General features: G+C 44.4%; 1 long non-coding RNA gene across 1 annotated transcript; it reads left to right on the top strand.

The window, feature by feature from the left end:
- The first annotated feature begins 14,162 nt into the window (after nucleotides 1-14,162).
- On the top strand, nucleotides 14,163-26,661 carry LOC310895170. Its single transcript, XR_014580502.1, has 6 exons — nucleotides 14,163-16,225; nucleotides 19,056-19,146; nucleotides 21,350-21,561; nucleotides 24,650-24,773; nucleotides 25,443-25,577; nucleotides 26,317-26,661. It is a non-coding gene; the product is annotated as an uncharacterized lncRNA (long non-coding RNA).
- Nucleotides 26,662-27,029: the final 368 nt, after the last annotated feature.

Below are 27,029 nucleotides of genomic sequence, written 5' to 3' on the forward strand. Positions count from 1 at the left end.
TCTGGGAGAATCATATTTTGTTTGCTTTCCCATGAAGACTGTACATAAGCTTGTTTTGCTGTGGTTTGTCTGGAGCTTTTTATTACTGGGAGGGCTGTTTTTTTGTGGCATAAAATAAGAGCTGGTGTCCTTGACACAAAGGCAATTCATATCATCAAGGATTTTGCTTAGGGGTATTTTCTGTTCCACTTGTTAGGCTGAGGTGGCACAAAACAAACACCACTCCCACCGTGGTGGTCATCTTTTCTTGCCTTTCCCAAACAGCAAAATTTATGTTAGCCATGGAAAGTTGGGCTGCTTTTGCAGCTACAGCAGGGAGTGGTACAAGGAAAGGGTTGCAGAAGTGGCTGTCTTCATCAAATGACAATCTTCATCCACGTGCCACGCTAGAAAATGTGACATTATGGGCAATATAACATTAGGGTTTTTTTGAGACACCAGTCATAAAACTGCGTGTTTCCTCCAAGGCTTTCATTCAGATGATTTTACAGCCATTTCAAGTGAAAACAAGGCTGCTCTGACCTTGGCTTGATTAAATGATTTCACTTCACTGAAACTATACTCTTAACAAGCATGTGTCAGAGCTGATTACGTTCATACCCACAAAGTGAAGAACAAGTTCAAATTTGTGGAATTTAATGAATTTCCAGTTAAACAGAAGGAGGGGGAAAGAAGAAAAAACAAACAAAACAAAACAAAAAGGGGAGGGGAAAAACACTTTGAATTCCAGTTCCTGGTTTTGTCTGGGAGTCACAGGAAGGCAGGACCCATTCACTGAAGCAAGTGCACTTAGCAGGTATTTGTAACCTTAAACAGTAGGAGACCACATAGTCTTTTGTTATATTAACAGTTGTTACAGTAATTACTGAACTGATTTCTATCCTTCGATATCTATTATGAGAGGTTCGGCACTTGTGACAGCAAGGATCTATTCTGTTGCTGTATTTTCCAGACAAAACTTATCGAGTATACTGATATTTAAAACCAAGCAAGCAAAATTACCATCATCCGTCTAAATTTAAAATATAGGTATACTATGTAGTAAATACTTGCAATCAGTAGAGCTGAATTCTTGAAACTGAATCTGCTGTCTTCTTTTTCTGCCCCATAAGATGACTCTAGTACAAATATAAGGCTTGGCCAATAAAAGACAGCAAGACATATTCCTTTTCACTAAATATAGGAAAGTCCGTGCACTAGCAATCCAGTGATTCAGTGGCTGAGGTTTGGCATGCTGAAGTAAGTCAGGATAATTCAAGGTTATGGTTCCCTCAGCAACTATATTTCAGTCACAGTGCATGTATATAATAAGACATAAAAGTTAGCATCTCATACCGTGATACAAAATGTTACACATGCCCAAGGGGCTTGGAGTTATGATTTTTTGCCGGAGTTAATTTGGTGCTGTTAGTGGAGTGATTCCTTTAAAGATGCAGTCAAGGTAACATTTTACTTTTAATTTCCCCATAGCCATTTTCTTTGGCCTTGTCAGCTGCAAGAAAAAATCAATGATGCATAAATCTCTGCTCATGTAACTAGGTAGTAATAGTGGAAGATGCACAGTAGGGAGGGCACAGATATGACTATGACTACTTAAAATTTCTTGGAGCTTGATAATACACTTTCTTAAGGATTCTCTTTTATTTCCAGATGCTTAACCTCAACCAATGGAAAGGTACCAATAGAGAATAATGGCTAGAAATAGAAGCAAGATAGTTATTTGCCAAGTCTAACCACCATTTTTTTCTGTTTCAGTCTGAGAATATCATGGTTTCACTTTCAAACAGTCTTCCTCTGACATTCCTCACTCTCTAGCAAGATATTGTCCATACAAAAATACAGAAATACTCTTTAGATAATACAATTCACAGTATGATTTAAGGAAGAGTTCCATCTGGGGGTTTCTCCTGGAAAAAATACCTAACCATAAAGCCAGGGGGAAGCATTTCTCTAACGCCAACGTAGTCAGCATTATTGTCCCACGTTTGGGATGCTATAGACTGGTTTCTTGCTGAGCAATAGACTCTTCCTTCTTCTCGCTCTCTTTCCTCTCTCTTCTTTCCTCTGTAATATAATGTCAACAGTAAATGGAATCAGGAAAGTCAAATGTTGTTCATAAGAATGTACAGCAATAGCCTGAGAAATCCTATTTAATTTAGTCCTTCCGATTGGTTATTTTATACATGACAGATGTACCCAGTGTAATCACCCAGACATAAGTGCATTTCTCAAAAAAGCAACAAGATCCATGCAGTTTCATTAGTAGAGACACAACAGATGTGCTGTGAAATCTAGACGTTGAAAAGCAACTGGGATTTGTTGGTAAAGCTCATGTTTCCAACTGATAGAAGAGGGTATCAAACCTCCTATCACTACTGTACAATCCTTCACCTGTTGCTAACCATAGCGGCTGGTGTTATACATATTGCATTTCATCCGCTGAGCCAAGCAGCAGCGGGTATGAGTTACTCTCCGTAGTCCCAAATCAATATGTGCAGTAACTGAAATTTGGTGGTTTTGAAAAACTGAAGATGGAAGCTTGGTTTTGTGGACTTCACCAGGGACAAAATATCATGCCCTAGTTAAACAGCTGCAGCTATATTTTCACATGTGAATTTAAAGAGGTCTGTTTTTTGTCATCGTTGTTGTTGTTGTTTTTGTTTCCAAAAAGGAGCCTGTTCACACAAACCTACTGGGAGCTGCATGCACTTGATGCCTTTGGAAAGTAGGTCATTACTATGTTTGTGCCTAATTTGGTGTAGCCAAGGCTTCAGCACTGCCCTGATTGCCACAGCAAAGACGATGCAGTAGATGAATGAGAATACAAGCTGGTTATCCCACCTTCCAGACCTGGCTATTGGCTGCATAATGTTTTCTGATGGATAGAAATGGAGAAAAAGCCTTAATTGCCCGTTTTATTTTTCTGTGAATCGATAAATGTATTCTTCTTAAGAGTGCCTAAGCATTGGTGCATCCATATTAAAAGATAATCCTTGTTGTGTTTCTGCTCTGGGCACTATCACAACCACAGAAAAAGAAAACATCATTTTTTGTAATGAGGATTTGATGACTTCTTTGTACTCCCCTGTGCCTGTCCTAGCAAATAATACTGTTATCTGAGGTGGTGGGCCTCAGCTGATGTAGCAATTGCTCTGTAGGTACACCCTCACCCCTCCTTCTCAGGAGCATTGTTATTCTGCATCTGCATCCCTCTTCTATCAGGAATTGGCTGCTCACAGCTTGAGGGATTCCTGCTCCACAGCATCCCTGAGGCAGAGATTTATCAGAAAAACAGAATGTCCAGAAAGAGCAACCTATGCAGTGGTACAGCATTTCTGGACCAGATTCTCAAAATGAAGGTTGAATAACACATATTTTTTGTTCACAGGCAATTACTACTGAACAATCATCAACCACTGGATATGGACATGTAAGGATGCGCTGACTATGACCTGTGCAGAGATTCAGGCTACACCTAGACTGAGTGGTCAGTACTTCCCATAGCAGACCTCGGGATCTCAGTTACCTCAGTATCCAGACCACTAGTTTTTTGGCACATACCATGAATCCCTTCCAGCCCACAGACTCAAGCTTCTGTCCAAGGAAAAATAAAGATAAGGGAAAGACTAGGCCAGCAGCAGGGAGGGGTAAGGTGAGAGGAAGGAGGGCTTATTGCACAGCGGACTCATACCATGTATGAGCTGTGCTGGGGACGAGGTACATCCCCAAGGTATGTTCTCAGACCTGGGAGCACAGACACATCACCTCAAAAGGCAAACAGACATGAAAAACCCTAGGCTGCAGCTAAGTAAGAGAGGCCACAATCTGAATGCTTCCCCACAAGCAGCTCCTGTGCCTATTGAGGTCAACCAGCTGAGGAAGACCAGCTTTTTTTTAATTCTGTCCTTGGACTGGGGATTAGGCCACCAGGAGACATATGATAAATGGTTCTTCAGCCCTACCACAACCTCCTGTTGCCAAAAGATTTTGAAATGGAGGAAAATGCTCTCTAAATCAATACAGACAAGTATAGTTCTGGTTCAGCTAGAGGTTAATACCTGAGCTAAAAGATACATGAAGGCAGGAGGGATTAAATGAATCCTAAAAGTACCGAAAGTAGGGAGGACCACCTGTGTGTTCATGAGGCCATTTTTGTTGAGTCTCAAACAGGACAAACATAGACCCAACAGAAGTAGGGCGAGGAAGATTGGGACAATTTAGCCATATGGCCATGACCATGTGTGTATGATGAAAAGCTGCTGCACCTTCCTTAACTCCCTGCACTCACTGAACATCTGCTCTAGAGCCTGAGGAGAAGACAGGGTCTTTGCAGCTCTAATGGCCCATTGTCCATCATAGGTCAACAGGAGGACCCACAACGTGCTGGCTCAGCTGCTCCATGCAGCTTCATCCCGTTTTACAAAATGAGTACCTTGAACCATTTAACAAAATAAAGGCTCTACTCAGGATAATGGAAATACTTTCTGTACTGAAGGGAAAGCAATGTGAGGAAGCTGCCTGTTGGCCTGCTGTGCTCAGTGGAAGCCAAGGTGAGATATTTAATAATCTTGGGGTTTAAGAGGCTGCAAATTATCCACATCCAGACAGATGAGCGTTGAAAGCCAACATAGCTAATTCTGCCAATGGCAGGTGCATGAACCCAATCAGAGAGTTTGTGCACTTCTTTTGCTCATGAGCGATGATGGAAGAAAGGCCTGGAGCCAGCAGACCAAAGAGTTCCCGTTTGCCATTAGTGCCTAATACTGTGCTGTCTGCTTGTGTGATTGCTTTAACCTCATGCAGTGGTGCTGCTGATCAGTACAACTCCGTGTGTTTGGACAATTTGGGATTAAGGAACTGTTCAAGAGCAAATAATTCCAGTGTGCAGGGGGACTTCATGCAGTGGTGTTTTTCCATAGTTAATTACATTTTGCTAAGTGAAATCTGAGCAGAGAAAGAAATACTTAACACCACCTTTATTTATAACTATTATGTGTCTAAAAGTATCCAGCCATCACAGAATCATAGAATCACAGAGTTTAAGGGGTTGGAAGGGACCTCGAAAGATCATCGGGTCCAACCCCCCTGCCAAAGCAGGTTCCTTAGAGCAGGCTGCCCAGGTAGGCGTCCAGACAGGCCTTGAATATCCCCAGAGAAGGAGACTCCACAACCTCCCTGGGCAGCCTGTTCCAGTGCTCCATCACCATCACTGTGAAGAAGTTCTTTTGCATGTTGGTGCGGAACTTCCTGTGCTCTGTCTTGTGGCCATTGCCTCTTGTCCTATCTCCACAAACCACTAAAAAGAGGTTGACCAAATCCCTCTGATTCCCACACCTCAGGTATTTATACACATTGATGAGATCACCTCTGAGTCTTCTTTTCTCCAGGCTGAACAGACCCAGGTCTCGCAGCCTTTCCTCATAGGGAAGATGCTCCAGGCCCCGTATCATCTTTGTGGCCCTCTGCTGGACTCTTTCCAGGAGTTCCCTGTCTTTTTTGTATTGGGAAGCCCAGAACTGGACACAGTACTCCAGGTGAGGCCTGACCAGGGCAGAGTAGAGGGGGAGGATCACCTCCCTTGACCTGCTGGCCACGCTCCTTTTAATGCATGCCAGGATCCCATTGGCCCTCTTGGCCACGAGGGCACACTGCCGGCTCATGGTCAACCTGTCGTCCACCAGGACCCCCAGGTCCTTCTCCTCAGAGCTCCTCTCCAGCAGGTCGTCCCCCAGCCTGTACTGATACATCCAGTTGTTCCTTCCCAGATGCAGGACTCTACACTTGCTCTTATTAAACCTCGTTTGGTTTCTACCTGCCCATCTCTCCAGCCGGTCCAGGTCTCACTGAATGGCAGCACAGCCTTCTGGCGTGTCAGCCACTCCTCCCAGCTTCGTGTCATTGGCGAACTTGCTGAGGGCAGACACTATTTCCTCATCAAGGTCGTCGATGAAGATGTTGAACAAAACCGAACCCAGCACCAACCCCTGGGGAACGCCGCTAGTCACAGGTCTCCAGCTGGACTCTGCGTCACCGATCACCACCCTCTGAGCTCGCCCAGTCAGCCAGTTCTCAACCCACCTAACTGTCCACTCCTCTATCCCACACTTTCTCAGCTTTGCTATCAGGATGTCATGGGAGACAGTATCAAAAGCCTTGCTAAAGTCAAGGTAGATGACATCCACTGCTCTCCCCCCGTCTACCCAGCTGGTGATGCCATCATAGACGGCAACGAGGTTGGTCGAGCATGACTTCCCCTTGGTGAATCCATGCTGACTACTCCTCATAACATTCTTCTCTTCCAATTGCTTGGAGATAGCATCCAGAAAAAGCTGTTCCAACACCTTTCCAGGGACAGAGGTGAGACTGACTGGCCTGTAGTTTCCCGGATCCTCCTTCTTGCCCTTCTTGAAGACCGGAGTGACATTGGCTATCCACCTCTCCTGTTGTTCAGGACCTTTCAAAGATGATAGAGAGCTGTTTGGCGATCACCTCTGCCAACTCCCTTAGCACACGTGGATGCATCCCATCGGGACCCATGGATTTGTGTGCGTTGAGCCCACTCAGACGCTCCCGAACCACTCTCTTATCAACCACAGGGGAGCCCTCCATTTCCCAGCCCCTTTCTCCTCCCGCCAGGGTCGAGGAATCCCAGGGGGGAGTCCTTGAAGCAAAGACTGAAGCAAAGAAAGCATTCAGTATCTCCGCCTTCTCGGCATCTCCCGTTACCAGGACACCCCCCTCGTTCAGCAAGGGACCCACATTATCCCTAGTCTTCCTTTTACTGCTTACATATTTAAAAAAAACCTTCTTATTATCTTTTATCTCTTTTGCAAGCAAACATGCAAGCAAGCAAGCCATGGCAAGTTAAAAAATACTATGACATGCAAAACAATATCTATCTCATGCAACGTACTTGGTAGCTGTGGGAAATGTTTCCTTTGAGTCCTTGGTAACATGGAAAGTTAGCGGATGAGTGGGAGAATGTGCCAAACAAAGCAGTGGGGCACATGGGAGACACCCACAGACAGAGCAAAGGGCAATTTACAGGCAGTTTCTCCCAGTTGTCATGGTTCAACAGCAGAAAGCGGGAAGGTGCTTGTTAGAAAATCCTAGCACAAAGTGAAATGCTCTTCTTCGTATGTTAGGTTTCCCTCCTGCCTACCCATCCATCCCTCTGTCTCCAAGTACCTTCCACGTAAAACTGTTATTTTGCCATGGGTTTGCAATTGAGAGCTTCATCCCTTGGAACTGGCAACCGGTAGTGGTGATGACCTGAACGCTGACCAGGAGGGAGACAGGCATATTGAAGAAACCACTGGCTTTGGAGGAGCAAAAAAAACGTTGTGAGTTCACCCTGGAATTCAGCAGCATTTTGGAAAGGGATGTTGAAGTAGGACTGGAAATACTGTGGGTATCTTTGTACTGTAGTCAGCCACTTCTCCAGAGCCTGCTGCAGGGAGGCTGCCGGCAGTCAGTTAGGTGAAAGACAGTCAAGTCATCTCTACTCTGCAGTTGTGGTTGAAAGAGCTGTGGATATAGACCTCGAAGTCACAGACATTTCTGTTAGTCTTTCTATGAAACATAATAGAAAAGGAGTTCAAGGATGTAGGGGACAACAACACTGAAAGTAACATAATAAGGGGCCTTATAAAAAGGATGGAGAAGGACTCTTTACTTGGGTAAATAAAGATAGGACATTAAAGGACATAAAGTCATAAAGGTGGCCTGGATGCCATCCTGCGCAACGTGTTCTAGGTGATCCTGCTTGGCAGGGGCATTGGACTAGATGATCTTCAGAGGTCCCTTCCAACCCTGCCCATTCTGTGATTCTGTGGTTCTGTGATGATTCTATGATGACATCATCACTTCAGGTAATCAAGAGATGCTGTTCATTTCTACCATCCTCCTTGGATGGCCAATAGCTGATGATGTTCCTGATATTCTTTAAACAACTCTTGATTTCTCATGCATATTCCCACTTTCTTGGGCCAATTTCCTCATGCCCAGGCTCTTTTTCACCTTCCTAGGTGATAAGTTGATCCCCAGGTTCTTGTTGTTCCTCCTTGATGGTCTCTTCAGGACATCTCCAGTGCTCAGGTGTCCAGCGGCACGTCAAGGATGTCCCTGGCTCCCAGGCACAGTTCCCAGGCCAAAGGCTGAGCTCCCGGCCTGGACCCCAGCCTGGCAGTCATTGCTCCTGTCAGCGTGGAGCAGCCATTTCATGTCAGCATCTTCTCAGGACAGTCAGGTTACTTCTGTAAGTGCTGACATCAGGGGCACCCCGAGACCCTTGTGGTGTTACCCCAGAGTCACTGTCACCTTATGGCCTCACAAAAGACAGCTGTCCATAAGTGCCCTGAGCATCCAGCCTGCGTTGAGTCCAGCTGGTGGCACTTGAGAGGTTGAGGTCCCACAGCTGGAACACGAGAGGTGGAGGTGTTACTGGTGGAAGGTGTGACGTCGGGGTCGTTCCAGTTGCCTGTGAGATGTCAAAGTCCTTCCTGCGGCACAAGAGACACGAGGTCCTTCTGGTGGCAGGTGAGGCACACAGGTCCTTCTGGTGGAACATGAGACATCAACATCCTTCTGGTGGCATGTGAGATGCTGAGATCCCTCTGGTTGCAGTCAAGGCATCGAGGTCCTTCTGGTGGGGCGCAAGGCGTTGAGGGGCTGCTGGTGGGCTGCAAGTCTTGGAGGTTCTGCCATCGACCCGCGAGGGAGGTGCTGAGGACCGAAAGCACTTGATACCCATTTGACATCAGAGCAGCATCCCAGGGAGGACAAGCATCTCCACGCCGGAGCACCTGTGGACACCATGCACCAGCCATGCCAGGAGCTGCTAGCGGAGGCCCCAAGAGAAGAGACCTGCACCATCCTCTTGGGCCCACTGGCCAACGCAGCATGGCTGGAGCCCTGCAGGCACTCCTTCTGCAGTGAGTGCATCCAGCCCTGGGCCACCCACAGAGCCACCTACCCGCTCTGCTGCTGGCCCATCATTGCCATTGTGAGGCTGGTGCCGTGCCCTGTGCAGGACGCCTCAGCCCGCTGGCCCCAGGGAAGGTTCCAGTGCAACACAAGGCCGGGGCGGCGGCAGCAGCAGCAGCGGCAGAGCCCCTCCAGCTACTGGTCCAGCAGTGTCTCGCCCAGGTGCAGGGAGCGCAGACCCTCCATGCCACGACAGCTCGTCCGCAGCGTCTCCTTGCAGTGGGAGCAGGACGGGTGCAGACGGACCCAGTCCCCACTGAACGCCAAAGCCGAGGAAGCGTCATGGCTGCGCAGGGCCCAGCAGAAGGAGCCGGGGGCTGGTGACCACGCAGGCCACCAGCCCGGACCCCGCATTTAAGAAAAAAAAAAATAGATCCTAAAAAGCAACGCAGATGGAAGTCATTTGGGGGATGGGAAATTATTATGGCATTGGGTCACTGGGTGAGGGCAGCAGTCGTAAAGGTGACCATGCCCTAATGGGAAAAAGCTGACAGAAAGAGTCTCCTGAACCTGGGGCAGAAGTAAATGCCAGCCGGCCTGAGAAGTGCCAGCCCAGGAGCCGTACCACAGGGAGCAGTCCTTCAGGAGCGGACTGCTCCAGCATGGGCTCCTCTCCACAGAGCAGCACAGGAAGCTTCTCAGACAAAAGGAGTTCCATTTTGGGTAAAAATCAGGCCTGTTTTATACCATTTATACCTCTTACCCGTAAGAAGGCATAGGACAAGGAGGAATGCTCTTAAAGTAAACGAGGATAGACTAGGCATTAGGAGGAAATTCTTCACTGCAGAAGAGTGTTGAGGCACTGGAACAGGTTGCCAAGAGAAGCTGTGTATGCCCCATCCCTGGAGGTGTTCAAGGCCAGGCTGGATGGGGCCTTCGCCAACCTGATCTAGTGGGTGTCATCCCTGCCTATGGCAGGGGGTTGGAGTGAGATGATCTTTAAGGTCCCTTCCAATTCTGTGATTCTGTGATTCTATGGTAATATTTCAGATACTGCTGCAGCTAAGAGAAAACAAAGGACTGTTTGCTGTCACTTCTCATTAAAATGTGAAGCAATGTCTTTGTGCACTCTGTAAACAGGAATATTTCTTCTTCTCTGTCTGTGGACTTTGAACAGATATAAAACTTGGGTATATCAGTTTCCAGGGAAAATAAAATCTAAATATTTTTCCAAGACACATCAAAAAACTCTCTTCACTATGTGTCTTTCATGATGCATATAGACATAGTGCGAGCTGGGATGAAAAAAAAAAAAAAGAAATAAAAAGAGAGTGAATTTAGCATGTATCCTGCCCATTTTGGAAAATAGCATGGACTAAAAATTGAGTACTCTGCAAAAAAGTTCTTATGGGGTTACCCATCATATTTTTTCACCACCTTAATCACCAGTAAACATGTAGTAGAAGAGTCTGCAGTGACTCTTCCTGCTGCTGTTTCTCTTTGTTTGTTGTTTCTCTTTTGCAAGATATTCCAGCAGAAATTGTTCCTCACGCCACTCTGCCTTCCATGCGTCTAACCTGTAGTTTGCAGTGGTCTAAGTGAAACTGGGACCCACAGCCAGTGCTATTCAGGTATTGCTCTAGAACCAGCATCCTTGGGAGATCTTTTGAGTCACTGACCGTCTCCTACTCTAGCTTCACTAGTGCACAGAGGAGGCCATCAAACCTATTTCCAAGGTTAAGCTCCTTCAAAGTACAGTCCCCCATACCACATAGCTTACTGGGAAATCTCCACATGTGGCTTGCAAAAAACAGGTGCTGCTCTGAAGTACACGCCTATCAATGATGGTTTGGTGCAACCCTCATTTTGCTCTGCTGAACTAACGATGAATCATCCAGGGACAAGAGGGTCTTAATTTCTTTTAGTCCTTCATCTTGCATCACCTTCTGCCTTGGGTGTTATGCTGGTGTGTTTTGATCATCACGATCACATTTCCTCTAGGTTGTACCAGTTTAAAAGATACTTTCCCCCATAAACTCTGAACACCATGGACAATCCCACTGATTTCAGTAAAACAGCTGAAAGACAGCCCACTTTTGAAAATGCAGTGTTACCTTCTGCTTTCAGCATCAGTGACACCATTTAGGAAAAGAATATAACATGTACCTAACCAAGCGGAAGTGGGAGAGAGGAAAAACAAGAAATTAATTTAACACATATGCCTTTATTTTCCCTGCAAATCATGTTCAATTTAGGCCATAATGATTTATTCTAAAAGTGCACTTAACTCCAATTTGGTTCTATATAACAGAACAGATGGGAGAAATCCACAGAGCTGTACTTTTCTGCATAAATAAGAATGATTGAGTTCATATACTGTTTCTTTTTTCTTGTTCTCTCCCTCTGTCCATCTTCAAACATTTGATTTTTGAACATAAATTAAGATAAAATGACAAATAATTCATGTCCTGAATTTAAGTTTCATTCATTTGGGGAGGGAGGAGAAGGGTGAGTTCTCAAATTAGCACATTGTTGTGCAAAAACAACTTCGTCATTCTGCTCTTCCCCCTTCCTCTCCTTGTCCTATATTCCCACACAAATTACATTGTTAATATAGGGCCTACATTGTTTTGTGTTCTGCTTGTGAAGAACACACCGACCAGCAGAGAGAGAGATATTATGTGTATTCCCACAGCTGTGCTGGCACAAATGGAGATGCTGGTGCATCAGCATGGGAGCTATCAAAACAAAGGCAAACAAGGCTGCATTGTTTCAATTTCATTGAGGAAAACAAGAAAGAATATTTTCTTTTCCACTCTTGAAAAAGGAGAAAAATAGAATGACTCTCGTGTTATTTCCAGTTTGAGAAATCAACAGCATAAGGAACTTCTAGAAAAAGAAGAATCACACCTTGAAAAATTAAGGCCAAGTCAATTACCCTTAGGCTTCCTATTGCTTTTCTTTCTGTTTGCCAGTGCTTGCTTTCCAGGCCAGAATCTTTCAGCCAAAGCAGGGCTAGTAGCAACTGCTTTTGCTGGTTTCGCCAGAGCCGAGCCTACGTAACCATCCCAGTGCAGGAACTGCTCATGCTGGCAGCCTGCTTGAACTTTTTCCAGCAAACAATTTTACTGCCCTGGAAATGACTCTGGGCTGGCAAATGTCATTATTTTTATGGGCCGTTGCCTCATTGCAGCACTCCGCTCTATCCACTTTAGTGTAATGTGTCTTTTTATACACTGTTTTACCACCCTGTTATCTCAGCTCCTTATATGAGCATCCTGCTACAACACAGTTTCTTACCATGCTGGCAATGTGCCTTGACATGATGCATTAGCCTCAGCAACACTCTTCTGGGTCCTCTCATCTCCAAGGGCCATGTCTGCCATGGGGGGCAGATTTGGGGAACGTTCTTGTGCCTCTGCAAGCATTTTCCCTCCCCCATGCACATATATACCCCTCCCTAGTCAATTTAGTGCTGCACCTTTGGCTAGTGTTCAGACTTCCACTAGCCTTGCACCACCTCTGGTGGCCCCCCCAGGCTCTCCTCCCACTCACGGTGAAATGTAGCCTTATTTTGGGAGGCTTGGGTTGGACTGGGAATGTGCTCGAGTGAAACATGAGAGTTGGGATAGCTGGATTTGGTATAGTTGGCATGACTGTTGTGGTCTACAGGACTGAGGAAGACAAACATGAGTTTATTCTAGTCTTTAGGAGGAGGAATCTGAAGCCCAGAATATCTGTGGTTAATTGGCTTCCCTAATTTATAGATATCATAAGTTCTTGACAGCATGAACAGACCATCTCTTACAGTAAAAAGTCCCTACCTCACTGGGGACCCCACTTCTGGGGCAACAGAGGACTATTAAACCCAGATGTATTTTGTATATAACTAGCACCATCAAAATGGTATGCTTTAAATGTTCTATTCAATTACCTTTAGATTCCTTTGAAACTTCATCACTGAAAACAAACAGGAACTAAGAGGAGGGGACAATCCCTTTTTGGAATAGAGGGTCTTCCCTTGCAAAAAAAACATCCCTCTGACACTCTCTCTGCTTTTCTGACTGTAAATCAATGACTGTGCTACAAGAACCCACACTGGTGCTAGTTCATTACCCATGCTTCCAGAACTATGCCATGCCAAACACTGCTGATAAATGTATAGCCACGTCTGTTAACTCTTTTCAAAAGTCCACGAACAAGTTAAGAACCCAGAAGTCCTCTTTTAGGAGTGCAGGAGTCCTTCTGTAGGAGTCCAGAAGTTCTTTTTTCCAGATGATGACCCATTAATCCCAAGGAGAAAACTCTTCAGAGGTACAAAAGTGAACGGCAATGATGTCAGATGCTTTTGATTATTATTTCCTCCATGTGGAAATTAAATAGCAGCAAAGTGACATAGATTAATGAACACTTTGGAGGCATTAGCTTTATTAAGTATATTTTTCCCAGTCAGTAAGTAGCATACTGTTGCAAAGGAAAAATAAGTTAAAAATAAGTTATCAACTGCTACAGGTTCCTACTCTGATTCTTGAAGCCGCTTAGCAAACTGTTTGCAGAAATTCTCTTGGCAATAACATAAGTGAAATTTTATTCTGAGGCTATCATCTCAGCTTCCTTCTTCTTTTCCCTTGGTAGACCCTGAGGAGAAGAAACTGTGTCCTATATGAAAGGTCTTGATACAAGAAAGATCCTACCTAGGCCAAGAGGTTGGACCTCATGTCTGTCTCTCCCATCAGGGAGAAGCAGTAGAAAGATTAACATTGATGAACATAGCAAAGACTCCAGAGGTTTTACTGATGGATAAGAGATCGGGAAATGAGAACTCTCTTCTGTAGATTAATTGATCAGTCATTACAATGAGCCCTCTAAGTATTCAAAGGTCTTTCTGCATTTTTTGAGTTGATATTTTCCGATTTGTCCCAGCTGGCTATTTCCTCCATCTGCTTCCTCAACATCCCTTGATCTCAGTTTCAAACTACATTTCTTCCTCATCTCTCTTACCCTCCCTTTCTTTCCTTTTCACTCTTCTCCTCATAAATACCCATCTCCACCAGCTCTCGCCATCTTGACTTCACAAACACACTGACCTGGCCTATGCTGGTTTCCTTTGGGCTGCCTCCCTTGCTGCCTGGCCACTGCTAGGCACATCTTTGCTGCCCAGCCTCATGGAGGACTGTAAGATGGTGGTTTCTGTGCAGATGAAAATGTCACTAGCATTCATAAGTCGCAGGGTTCCAACAGTTAGGGGATGTGTTGCTATTCCATAAAACACTTGTACATCAGTTTTATTAAAAACACAAGCTTCCTTTCTTCATTTGTCTTGGGGAGCTGTGCAATGCACATGCTTTTCATCAAAGAAATGTAAGTATAGTAAAATAAATAATGATTCTTTTTCCTGTTAATTTCCATTGGTGTTGTTCCTTTAGGGTTCTTGACCTATAAGGTACCTATTACAAACTTCTGTGGCTCTAGCCCCTTTTACAGACATAAACTGATGTGGCAGTGGCTTGACCTGGAGCTGCTCACCCCCACCCATGGATAGGACGAGACAACCTGCAGTTCCTGGGCCATGTGTTTGCACGCTGTTATAGCTAGCTGTGCATTTAATTGCTCATTTGCAGACACAAGTGTCCATTTGTATTTCATTGCAAATGGACTGCCAAATTAAGAACCCCGCTCACATGCACCAAATTAAATTTGCCATCCCCAGAGTCCTATTTTGATCCTGCACCCTGGAAAAAGGATGTGGCTACATGCATGCCCCTGGGGCAAATGTAGTCTGGTGGAGGAGAGGGGACTTTACACCTTCATTCAACTGAAAGAGCTAAGCAGGAAGCTGTGAAGGGAACACCATACATTCCTGAGAGGCTGATACTCAGAAGAAGGATAGCTAAAGGCTAGAAAGGCTAAAATTCTTTACCACTTGGAAAAGGATTTGGGGGTTGTCATTTTTTTTCAGGTTTGGGTGTTTTTTTTTTTTTTTGGGGGGGGGAGGGGCAGGGATTGATTGATGTACAAAGCTTGCAAAGAGTAAGAGAAATCCTGAGTTAAATTCAATATTCAAAATTCTACATTTGTGAGCTGTTTAACTGGAATTAGTAATGTTCAAAGTATTTATGAATGGAAGAATTCAAATCCAAAAAAGTTGTGAATGTATCTGTCTGGAGTACCAAGGAGACTGTCCCATGACTAGCTGTCCATTGTATACTCCATTTGCACTGTTTGTATTTGTTCCTGAATATCCTTCGCTACCGGAAGCAATGATTTCTGAAAATTGTTAGGAATCCAAGACTGTAGTTTCCTGTCAAACATCTGCATAGAGCTTTGTTCAGCTTCAAAGCTTAAGTCAACTGTGTTTAATATCTGAATTCGTCTCTGGAGCAGCAGCAACAGCAACTGACAGTAATAAAGCCCTACAGGAAATAAGCTCAAAGTACAGCATATGTGAGACAGGTCTTGCTTAGGTCTATCTTAAAAGCCAGGATAAAAGGCAAAGTCAAGAGGACTCTGCATCAGCAGGTTAAAGTGTGGTTGCCAATTGCTTGCTGGAATTAAAGGGTCTTACAGAGCTCTTCTATTCGTCCCCCTCACACAGAGGCTGCTAGGCGTTAAGTCAGCCAAGGGTCTTAGATTTCTAGCTATTTCAGTGCATTCTGAAGTTGTTTCTATTCTTAATACTCTGTAGCCATTAAATTACAGCCAGCTGTGTCCTGTCACTGACATTTTTTGCAAACTGTTTTTAAAATGTAGCGCTTGCAGTGCAGAGATGTTTGGTTATCCTAGGGCTGGATGACAAAACAGCATATGACACAGCAGGGCAGAGAGCAACCCATGAGCTTGTCCTGCAGTATTTCATAATTAATATGAAATGCAGTCGAAGTGGAGAAGGAACTGGATGCTGGGCAAAACTGATCATGAAAGGGGTTTAAGGTGTAAAGGAAATTAAAGCTCAAGCTCACTTTGCTTAAGTGAACAGGAGCGATATTTTGACATGGTGTTTAACATTTCCCATATGGCTGATGTGAAACCTTTCAAATCATTTTCCTTGTGTGTACAAATGACCCTTTAAAACAAAAGAAGGGAAAAAATTAAAGTGTTGGACTGTTAAAGCCATTTTAATTAAACAATTGAACTGGCCTGTGCATCTCCCAGGTGGAGGGCTGGGATGCTGCTTTAAAAGGCAGCTGCTGGCAGGGCTCTGCTTGTTGCTTGGAAAGGGGGAGGGTGTGGGCTGAAATCCCTCTGCCCTAAGCCTGAGCTTCAGGGGAGCTCGTTTGGTTCTACTTGAATCTCATTCCTGGTATGTAATTGACCACCTGATGGAAAGGTGTTTTTAAAAGAAACTCCTGATATTGAGGATGTCAAGGTGGTTGTGCACAGAGCTAGGGGTGGCTCCATGGGAGTGTGATTTTCCTACAGCTGAGAGTTTTTGTGCTTCTTGAAGGAAATGCTCTGAAATGGTATGACAAGACTGGCAGTCCAAACAGCTGTCTGACTTTGTGAATCAGGAACACAAAGATGTGATGATACAGACCTAATGTCTGGCTATTTCTTTTCCTTTTCTAGTCCAAATTTCCACCTCAAGCTCTGGTTGCAATGCAGTGCTATTTGTTTCATGGCACGGTGTAGTTCCTTTACCCCTGGCATGCAGAAGCTATGCCAGGAGACATGCACAACCCAGATGCTGGCTGGTAATTGTCAGAAATAGCTGGTGAACAGAAAGAAAGGAAAAAAAAAAAAACTGGGGGGAGGCAATCTTACTATGAGAAGTCAGGATACCTCTTCAAATCAGTAACCAAAAAAAAGGTTTCATATAAAAATTTATTTGCAACAAGCAGCCTGACCTGCTTGTCAGGTAACCTTAATATGCCTTGCAAAGGAATTGTGAATCCTAATTAGGCCTTGAAAAGCATCCAGCTCTGCTGAAGAAAGATGCTCCTGAGGGCAGGGGAAGGTGATGAGCATTATTTTGCTGTAGGCTTGCTGTGTTCTATCATCATGTGTTCAAGGGTGCTGAGGGCTGGAATTTTAAAGGTCCTCTCTCCACCACTGAGTGCTTGAAGTTAGGGCTTTCTATTCAGGGAACAAAGACAGAGCTAAATCCACTGAGGCCAGAAATCCTAGAGAAGGGAGGGAGTTCTACCACTTTGCAAAGCAAATTGATTTTTGAGGTATAGAGTGTAAAAATGCTCAGAGGACTGATACTTCTTTGCTGTAAAAGCACTATTCCTGCATGGTTCTTGACAGAAGCTGATGCTTGCCCCCAAAGGCAGGGGCAGGTTTGCCTATATGGGGCTTTTCCATAGTGTTCATTTCTGCAGCTCTTGTTTGGCACTGAGGGTGGATGATTTAATTGTTCAGTGCTATTGAATAACACCTGGCAAGAAGCTTGTTTATTTTTTGCTTTCTGCTTTTCTGGAGTTATCTCAAGCAAAAAGATCACCTGATAACCCCCCAAAGAGCAGGGAATGCTCTGAATCCCAGTGGGACAGCAAGCAGCACAGATAATTTCCTCTTTCCCAAATTATCTAATTTTTCAAGCAACTGTTGCTGCCAAGCAGTTTGTCAAATAGATTGAGACAGTTTGGGCTGCAAAAAGAAAGATAAAACATAAGATCCACTGTATTCCTTATTTTCAGTGGAAAACCCAAAATGAGTATGGTCCTCCAGAAAGTAGAAGCTAGGGCAAGAAAAGCAGTGTTTTTTTCTCCACTTAGATGTGGATTGGATTGCAGTCAAGGGCATGACAGCTCCTTCAAGGAGAGCAGTAGCCCATGTTACAAACACTCCTGGCAGGAAGAAAAGACTGCAAAAATCCCAGGATCTTCAAGCTCTATGAATTGCAAAACCCAAGCCCATATACTTCTAATGGTGAAGCATCAGTTCACAAATCCTAATAAGCAAATCCAACAGCAGCTATAAAACAACTCTAACAGGCTATAAATCAACATTGCCAGGACTGCATCCCCTCGGTGTCAGAGGCTTGCCTAATATTGATATTCGTCCTGTTTCACTCCTGTGTGAGTCATGCATTTGGCATGCTTTCCTCCCCACTCCCCCACAGGCAGCAGCAGCAGGAGGAGCGTGTCGTGTCCCTAGCCAGGCGCCTGGTGGGCTTGGTGCCAGCAGCAAGCACGGCTGCCTGGCTGGGTGTTTTACCAACAGGTGGGGCTCGGCTCACCATCCTCAAAGGGCTGGTTTCTTATTTCCTTCATTGGAGATAGCAGAAAGCAGGCACGGTCTGAGCTGCCTCACGTTGGAGGTGGGTACTGAACCTGCTCCATCAGTGCAGGACCTCATGGGACTTCAGTGAAACTCACTATAAATTACTTCACTGATGGAGCTGCTGCTGCTTCCCTGGAGATGTTATGAGCCCTTTTAGCTCTCCACAGGAAGTTTTTCTGTACAACATCCTCTCTGATGGAGAAAAGCACTTCTCCCCCACAATTATGCGTTCAGGGTTGTGGTGAATGTGGGATGCTTTCATAATTCCTTTTATGAATGGGCTGCAGGACTTGCTCTGTACGTTGTACTGAGTTGTGTCAGGGTATGAGAAGATTGGCTTCTGCTTGGGAACAGCAGAATAAGGGAGAAAGTGTCTGAAATCCCATTAGCCTGAGCACACTTCCTCAGCAGGTACCAGACATCACCTATCCAGGTTGAGTGCTGTCTGTTTAGGTGGCAACAGTGGCCTGGGATTCAGAATTTCTTTGGGGAGAGGAAAAAAAAAAAAAAAAGGGGGGGGATGGGCACAGCCCCAGTCCAGTCGTGTGGATGTCTAGCTCATTTTCTGGGTATCAACCCCATATATTGGGATTATGATGCTCTGGTATGGTTACAGCTCTGTGCTTTCTGCTTAACCCCAGGTATTTTTGCTCTCCTTGGCTCTATTTTCACTTTGGTAAAGCTGCAGAAACACAAATATTTGGAAGGGCATAGAAGGAGACAAGGTGGGAGACTGCAGGCTGAGGTGCTGTGCATGGCAGGGAGGAAAGGGGCATGAGAATGGTGTCTGAGATACCATGGCAGTACATGGTCATTTAAATCATGTCTGGAATTGAAGGCATGTTCCTATTAGTATAGTGTGGTAGTAGTGTGTAACACGTTGTTCATGTGTGCTCTGTACTCAGGTCCAGTGGACTGAGGCATGCTGGCTTTTTTGGAAAAGCCACATGCATCAGCTGCGGTCACTTCTAGTCACATTGAGGACCATGGCAACAGGTAAGCATAAGCAGCTGCGCTCATTTTGGTTTGAGGACAGACAACAAGCAAAGGGTGCTAAAAGCAAAAGTAGGACTCCAGCCTTTGAAGACATTTCAGCTGTGACTACTTTCTGGGGGTATTTAGAAGAACTACACCTAGAGCTGAGATTTAAACAACAAAGACCAGAGTAATATCAAGAGAAGTGAAAGTATTCGTCCTGGGGAAGCATTTTAAAAACCCAGGATAATCCAGTGTTGGAGGCAGGATGTAGGAAAGCATGGATGAATGGGTCTGAGCTGGTGATGGCAGTTCCTTTGTCCCTAGAAGAAAGAATAATATAGCTGAGATCCAGAGGAAGCTGAGCAATGAGGATAGCCAGCGGAGGCCTCTGGAATTTAAGTGCTTAGTTTAGTGAAGAAAAAGAAATTGCAGTATTGCATAAATGCAAATAGAAGATGGGCAGTCCACCATAACCTATGGAAAGAATGGGAAAGCAGGTGGGGTATTATTAAATAAGGGGTAAGAAATGTTAATTTATTATGTCTTTAAGGGGAGTTATATGACTTTTCTGAAGTGATTTTTAATGAGAAAGAAGTAATTCTGGAAACACAGCTCATAATTCGTATTGGGAATCAGTGAAGCACACCCACCAAACCAGCTGGAGACTGTTGAGGAAGTTTGAGTAGGTACCAACAGAAACATTTGTAGGAAAAGAGTTGCCCTGAAAGTGCTGACCCACTCCCAGTGCTCCTTGGGACCAGACCGTTGGTTACTCAACTGCTGCACAGCGAGAAGGACAACAGCCCTATCTCCACTGGGTCCAACAAGATATGAGATCCACTGTGGCATGGAGAGCACAGGTCATATCCCTGAACATTTGGCAGGCTGCAATTGCAGCCCATGCTTGTTCACAGGTACAAAGAGGGGCTAAGCCCTGTGTTGTCTTTACATACTTCCACAATCCACGCAATAGGGAACCTAAATGGGTGGATACCCTGCACCAGGTTCAGAACAGAGAAAAGTAAACTTTTTTTGATATTTTCACTTGTTATTCACAGCATGTGGAAAATCAGACATCTTAACTATCATGCTATTGCTGCAACTCTTTCTTTCAGCCCTTGGTAGGGAAGATCTGAGCATTTTGGAAAACAGCCTGCTTGATCATTCACTTGCAGATCCTCATCATGTACCAAGCAGGAAGGACTGCTCACTTTCTCCAAGGAGTGCTTCAGGGCATCGTACAGGCTGTTTTTTCTCAGGGTACGAAGGCCTTTCAGAGAAAAAGAATTCAAAATGCAGCTGGGTTAAAAGAATTATTCTGCCTCTCTTCACCACTTCTGTTTGCTAACAATGGGTTGCCTGTTTCAGATAAACAGTAATTTTAGAAAATTGGCAAACAAAAGTATGTGTGCTCTACTGCAATGCATGAATGCACAGGTGGGAAGATGATAATCCTGGGACCGGTGCTCTTAGCTACTTAGAGTTGAAACATGAACCTGGGTTTACGTTTACAAACAGACAAGTTATAAGGTCTGTGATAACCAGTAACCTGATGATTCCTGATCAAAAGTACAGGATTTGCAGTTATAGCTGTAAGCAAAGACAGAGTTAGCTCAGTGATGCCATTAGTCAGAAGGTTTCTTGAGGAGGATGCACTGTTCTCCAAGGGGCATCTTGACCTGTAGGATTTAGAAGGCCACCTTCTCCCTAGCATTCAGTTTGTTACCAATGTTGTATTGAAGATGGTCTTTTTTCAGGAGAACAGCAAATCTTATTGATGACTTCCACCTCTCTGAAAAGCCATAGTAATTCATGGGCTCAGATGGGCTGTTTTGGGATGGGTTCACCAGCTGCAGTCTGGGGTCTGGTTTTAGATCTGGAGCTCCTGCCTCTGCCCTTCAGCTGCAGCACCAGGTTGAGCAAGCAATGCTGTTCTGCTCAGGGACTGCTCCCTTCCAGACTGAACCTTTGGGAACTGAAGGATAAGCTTTCAGTGAGCACAGTCCAGCTGAGCTGCTTGTGTCATCAATTCACAGCAAGATAAACACATGGTCTCAGTTTCCCTTTCCTAAGGGCTGTGTTTTATAGGTGTCTGTAGGGCAGGCGCTTATGCTGACAGCCTGCCACTCAAACCGCAAGCCGGCGAGCTCTGAAGGTCACCAAGTCAGTTATAGGAAGTGAACCAGAATAAACAGCCTCTTTATCAGTCTTTGTTTTCCAGCAGGCTTGCAGCAAGCTTCAGCATTGCTCTCTGAGGGAAGCTGCCTGCCATGAGATGTCTGGGGATTTATCTGGCTGCGGCTCAGCTCACTCACATGCTTGGTCTCCTCTCCTACATCTGCTTCCTTTCCCACCTCATGCTTGGCACCTTCTGCTTCTGGCTGGTGAGCACAGAGGCTCTGTGAGAGCCAATTTGCAGTTCTCCAGGTTCAGGTAAAGACTGTACTGCCTATGTTATCACAGATTGAATTTTTCTAGTGTTTTTCTCTTGGGAAATTAACCTGTTAAGGCAGCTTGTGCTTCCACGAGCTACTGGGGAACCCCCTGCCTAGGCTTCTGTGTACAGCACATCTCTGATTTCAGCTGGTTTCTAGGCAAAAGCTGGAGGTAGAGGGGTAAGGGCAGCTGTATTAGCCATTGCTCAGCACCTGAAGTAAGCGTGGTAGTGCTTGCTCCAGCCCTGAGAGTACAGCAACTTGCCTTGTGCCAGGCCATCTGCACGGGAAAGGAAACAGGCCATTTTCTCACTTCCCACTCACTAAAACAAAAGCTTGTTCTCAAGGTCTCATGCTTTTTCCTGAACTGTTTCTTCACGGACAACTGCTGCAGACCAGCATGTACTGATAGCATCAAAGTTTCCCTTAGAAATGCTCCAAGGGGTTCAGCTCTGTGGACCACACTGTTGCTATTCACACACACTTTAGGAAGTACTGATCTGCCTGCATCAGAGGAGACTTTTTCTTTCTGTGCTATTGACCTCATGCTTTTCTCAAGTACCACACTGAGGTTGGCATTTTCCATCTCTAGCAGTTGTTGTATTCTTCAGGCTTTGTGCATTACTTGGTGTGCATGCAAACACACACATGCCCCTTGGTGTAACAGTGGCACTAAGCTCACCTCTTTGCTCCTTTTAAAGATGTACTTAACAGTTGTACATGCCTAATCAAAAAGGGAAGATATAGTACATTGAGAGTCCAATTAGCATCTTCAACACTCAGCTGTGAGTGCAATCACCCAACCCCAAAAGATGTGACAAACACTCAGTGGCTAAACACAGTCCTTGAAAAATCATTTGAACTGTTCTTGCCATCAAATTGCAACAAATCCATGCTGGTTTCTAATCCAGAAACTTCTCCTAGCTTTTCATCAATTTCTTTTAAGTGTGGGGTGGCTTAGTGGGTAAGCATCTTTGCATGATTTTCTGTTGGGGTTATCTGAAACTGCAGTGAACAGTTACCCAGAATGGTATGAAGCCCCTAAAAGGGATTTAGCCTTTTTGGCATCCCATTATGGAGTTCGGCTTTTTTTTTGGGGGGGGGGGCGGGGGGGAGGGTGTCTTTTTTTTTGCTACTGTCCCTGTGCTACTGGGTCTGTGGTTTTACCCCTTGCTGCATGTAGTTCACAAGGCAACAGCTGCAGTGAAGCAAGAGGGAAGCTTTCCTTCACAGCCTGATGCCTTGTTGTCCACTGTGGACAGAACCTGCACTAGCACATGCTCAAGACATGAGGAAAAATCTCCTTTTTATCCCTGCATGATTTTATCCTAATGGGTTTGCTACTGGGAGAATCCACTTATTTGGCAAGATCATCTTGACATTTTGGTTGTTTACTTTTTGGCATAAGCACAGTTTGAGAAATAGCTTGGTGGGCCTGTGTTGGGGTAAGACATAGCCAAGTTCTGAAGCTGCCCTGCTGGTGCAGGTGGCAGTCAGTGGGAATTCTATAGTGCTGGGGATGTTGTGTTGAGGCACTGCCATTCCATGGGTCTGCAGAGCAGCTCTAGGGGGCTTTTCCCTAGGAAACTGTTGAAATCCTATGTGCATGAGGAGAGAAAAACACCTAGAACTGGTGTTACTTCAAAGTTTTGAGCTTATTCCTACTATGCTTCACACAAGCTTGGAGTACACCATGTTAAAAAAATTAATGATGTTTAAGGCCTCAGGCAATATGCTAAAACAAGTCTAATTGCAGTTAAGAGTGCAGCATAAATGACTCAGGAAAGCTGCTTGTTAGGAACGGATTAGTTTATTACAGGCAGCTTGTATAGCAAGATGTCTCTTCAAGCACTATCTCTGGCAGGAAGAACTCAAAAGCAGTATCTGGTGGGGAATAGGTGCCCTCCAGTGCCCCTCTGGACTGTCATTACTGTTGTTCCTGTTTATAAAAGCATTTTCTGGCAAAGCATGAGTGTCCAGCTTGAGCTGTCAGCCTACATCTGCTGATGGATCATTGTGCAACCTTGGGCAAGTCCTCTGAGTACACTGGACCTTGTTTCCCAGCACTGAAACCTTTACAATAACTGTCCCCATGCTCACACTGGGTTGTCTGTGACACTTATTCAGTGACTGATTCTGCCTTCCTTCTTCATGCCTTCCTCAGCAAGAAGCCACATTAATTTCACTGAAATTGCTGATCGTAATAAGGGTTTCAGTGGATAAGGGCAGCAGTGAGGTCTGCGGTGACCAGTCTGCACTTGGAGATGTGTGTGGGAAAGACACTGTGTCATTACCAACAGCTAATTACATTATTAAGTTCATTACTGTTTCCTGCAGAAAGGATCAGTATTCAGAGCCTGATGCATTCTCACAAGAAATCAATGGGATACAGAGTTTGTATTCATTTCTCTGAGAGCTCAGTATATCCTTAATGAAGACAGCGAATGGCATAAATTTTATTTAAAAAGTAGCTACTGTGCCTACGTAGGAGCACAGTTGAAGCACAGAATGAAATTTGGGGAAAATGTGTATTTTTAAACAGCAAGGTTTTATTTCTCTCAAGTAATAAAAGCTAACAGCTGTTTTTCCCAATGGAGAGTTTGAAAAGTACTTAAATGCACTTATACCTTACCACTGTGTGAACCACTTTATTTTCTCCTTATGCTACTGTAAGCATCTTTTCCAGTTATATTATTGCTCTCCTTTTCCTCCTTCCTTTGACTTTTGTTGAAATAAGTGGTTCTAGGCAACATCCCACTCTGCCCAGATTTTGACATTTTTATTAACATTTGGAGATGCAGATTAACATTTTAGTTATTCATCAAAGATGATTCCAGTATTGAATACTTACTACTATTTTAGCTGCCCTGCAAGAGGAACACCAAGTTCTCAGCTAAGCAGAAGGAGAGGCTACCTAATTTCACTCTAGCTTCAGTATGAAGCACTGTGTATTTCTTGTCCTCCCTGCTGCAGTCGAGTAGCTCACTGTAAATGTCCTGTAACTCAGTGACTGACAGCTACTGCAGCCCTGTCACTCTTCCCAGAACAGGACACACATAAGAACACTTCTCCTTTCTTTGTAACAGGAGGAAGCCAGTCGCAAATACTAGGAGGAACCAAGGCAGCTCTGCTTTCTCCACCATCAACAGCAGTGCAGTCTTTTGCTGAGAACCCAGGCGTGCAATTAAAGCTAATGTGAACTTCGCTGAGGTATGGCTCATGGGCAGAAATCTGCTCAGAGGGATCCTGCTGGAGGCTAGTAACCTGATAAATGCACGTAGTCTTACTTCTCACCGATGTTCAGTTAGTCTTTTCTTAACGTAACCAATGAAAGTTGCGATGTTTGGCTTTGATCTTGCAAACCTGCAAATCTTCCTCATGCAAAGTATGCCACTGAGCAGGTAGTGCTCCAGTGCTGAAGAGGTCCAGCACTGTATCAAACGATTACTAGATTAGGGGTGATGGAAAGCTGGGCTTCTGGAGGTATAGCATCAGTAGCAGGTATAACAGTGGAATTTCTCACTGTGGGAAAGCACAACTCACTGCTCCCATGCATTATAATTTTGCCACATTTTTCTAAAGCATCTGTTCTGGTCAGTACTAAGAAAAAGATGCTGGATACAGGAGTGTTACAATCTGTTATGACACATCTTACATTCTCTGAAATATCAAGAACAAAGCATCTCTCCTGTGCTCCTGTATGCCTGCAGCTTTTTTGTGACCACATAGTGAACATGTACTATTTGTCAGTAAACTAGCAAGACCAGAGGAAACTGTTAGATGTCTTTATTGATTGTATTGCTGTTCTGCAGCTGATGCTCCCTGAAAAGAAAGCAATCAGAGACAAAATAAGTCTACTTTGCTTTCTTCCTTTCCTAGGCAATTATGTTTTTCCAGGGTTAGTATTTTTCAGATCTCCTGAACCATCCTGGAGGTTATAACTGGCATAATATGAAACTTGGAAAAGCTGCTGATATAGAAAATTCTAACAGCACTCCTCAAGACAGGACACAGGTAAGTAACCTTTGTTATCGGTGGACCACTAGCATCAGTTCCTAGTGCTCAGATATATAGGAACACTTAAAAACACTGCAAACAAAAAAAGCTGACTTTTAAGGCAGAGCTATGGATCCAGCCTATAAGTTCTGTGATATGAAATCCGTGATTCTTCTGTGGACTTTTGTTTAGAGAAGATAAATTTTATTTAATCCCTTTAAGATCAAATAGGCAATAAAAAAAAAAAAAGAAATTCATAAGATTTCCTCAAGTGAGACCTGAAAATAGATGTTAGGAAGGTACATTTGTTTTACTTCTCAGGATGATGGATGAGTAATATTGGTTTGTGTTTTGCTAGTGCATATGTCTGTTTGCTTATATATTAAAAAAAAAAAAAGCCTTAAAGTTTTAATCAAATGTAGATTAAAGGAGGAATGAAAAAGTTTTGGGGGACCACCTGTTACCTCTTCATGTATCCATACCAGTATGATGTGCTTTCATACCAAATGCAGACTGAAAACAAGGGTGGACTTGAGCATTGTGCTGGCTTCTGGAACTTTGCCCCACTGCAGGGGTTAGGGGCCCCCAAGGACCACATTACAAAACAAATTCCAAAAAAAGTTTTGTGTGGCTTTGTGCAGCCTCCCAGTGTGGTGCTGCTCAGAAACAGCAGTAAGATGGTCATGGGGAGACCTCCTGCCTGTGGTCTTTAGGACAAACCTTCTGGTCAACAGCCAGGAACTTATTCTTCCAACAGGTTTATTACTGTGCTGGTTCTGCAGCAAGAGATGGTATGAAAGCAGGAGTTGCCCAGGGACATTGTGTTCTGCTGGAACAAAAAATTCTGAAAAGGCTTCTAGTTGTGCAATCCAGCACACTGTAGTGTACTGTGCACTCATCCAGGTATTAACAAAGGAAAAAAAAAATTCCAATAGCCTTACATTTGCCACTGCTGCTATGAGAAGTGTAATGATACCAGACCAAATTCTGTTCCTGCCTGAAGATGAGACATCCAGAAAAATACTCCTGTTTCCCAGTGGAGTGACTCTGGATTTCCAGTATAGCAAAACAGTACCAAATTCAGCCCATTGTGCTTTGCTTTGTTCTGTTTCTTAGGCACAGAAGAAAACTGTACTAAGTCCTGTCCAAGCAGCGGCCACTAGCTGAGCTATTGTAAAAAGCTGCACCGCCCTCAGGACACGTGGTTGGTACTTTGAGGTTTCTCCAGGCAGACATGGAAAAATTAGAAGCAACTTTTATGAATGCAGGCCTGCTAATGATGTTACTGTGGCAGTTCCTGCTGAGATTATTAAATGAAAAGGCATTTTCATTAAGATGGAAATTCTGGCCCTGCTGAAATCAGTGGCAAGGTTTTGGTTGGGTTGATTGGAGCCTGGATTCCCTCAACCATCTTTTAAAAGCTTTGCTGCTCATTCTCCAGGGAGGGGAAAAAAAAAAAAAAAAAAAAAA

This window comes from Anser anser (assembly GCF_964211835.1).
Source record: "Anser anser genome assembly, chromosome: 2".
NCBI classification, from domain to species: domain Eukaryota; kingdom Metazoa; phylum Chordata; class Aves; order Anseriformes; family Anatidae; genus Anser; species Anser anser.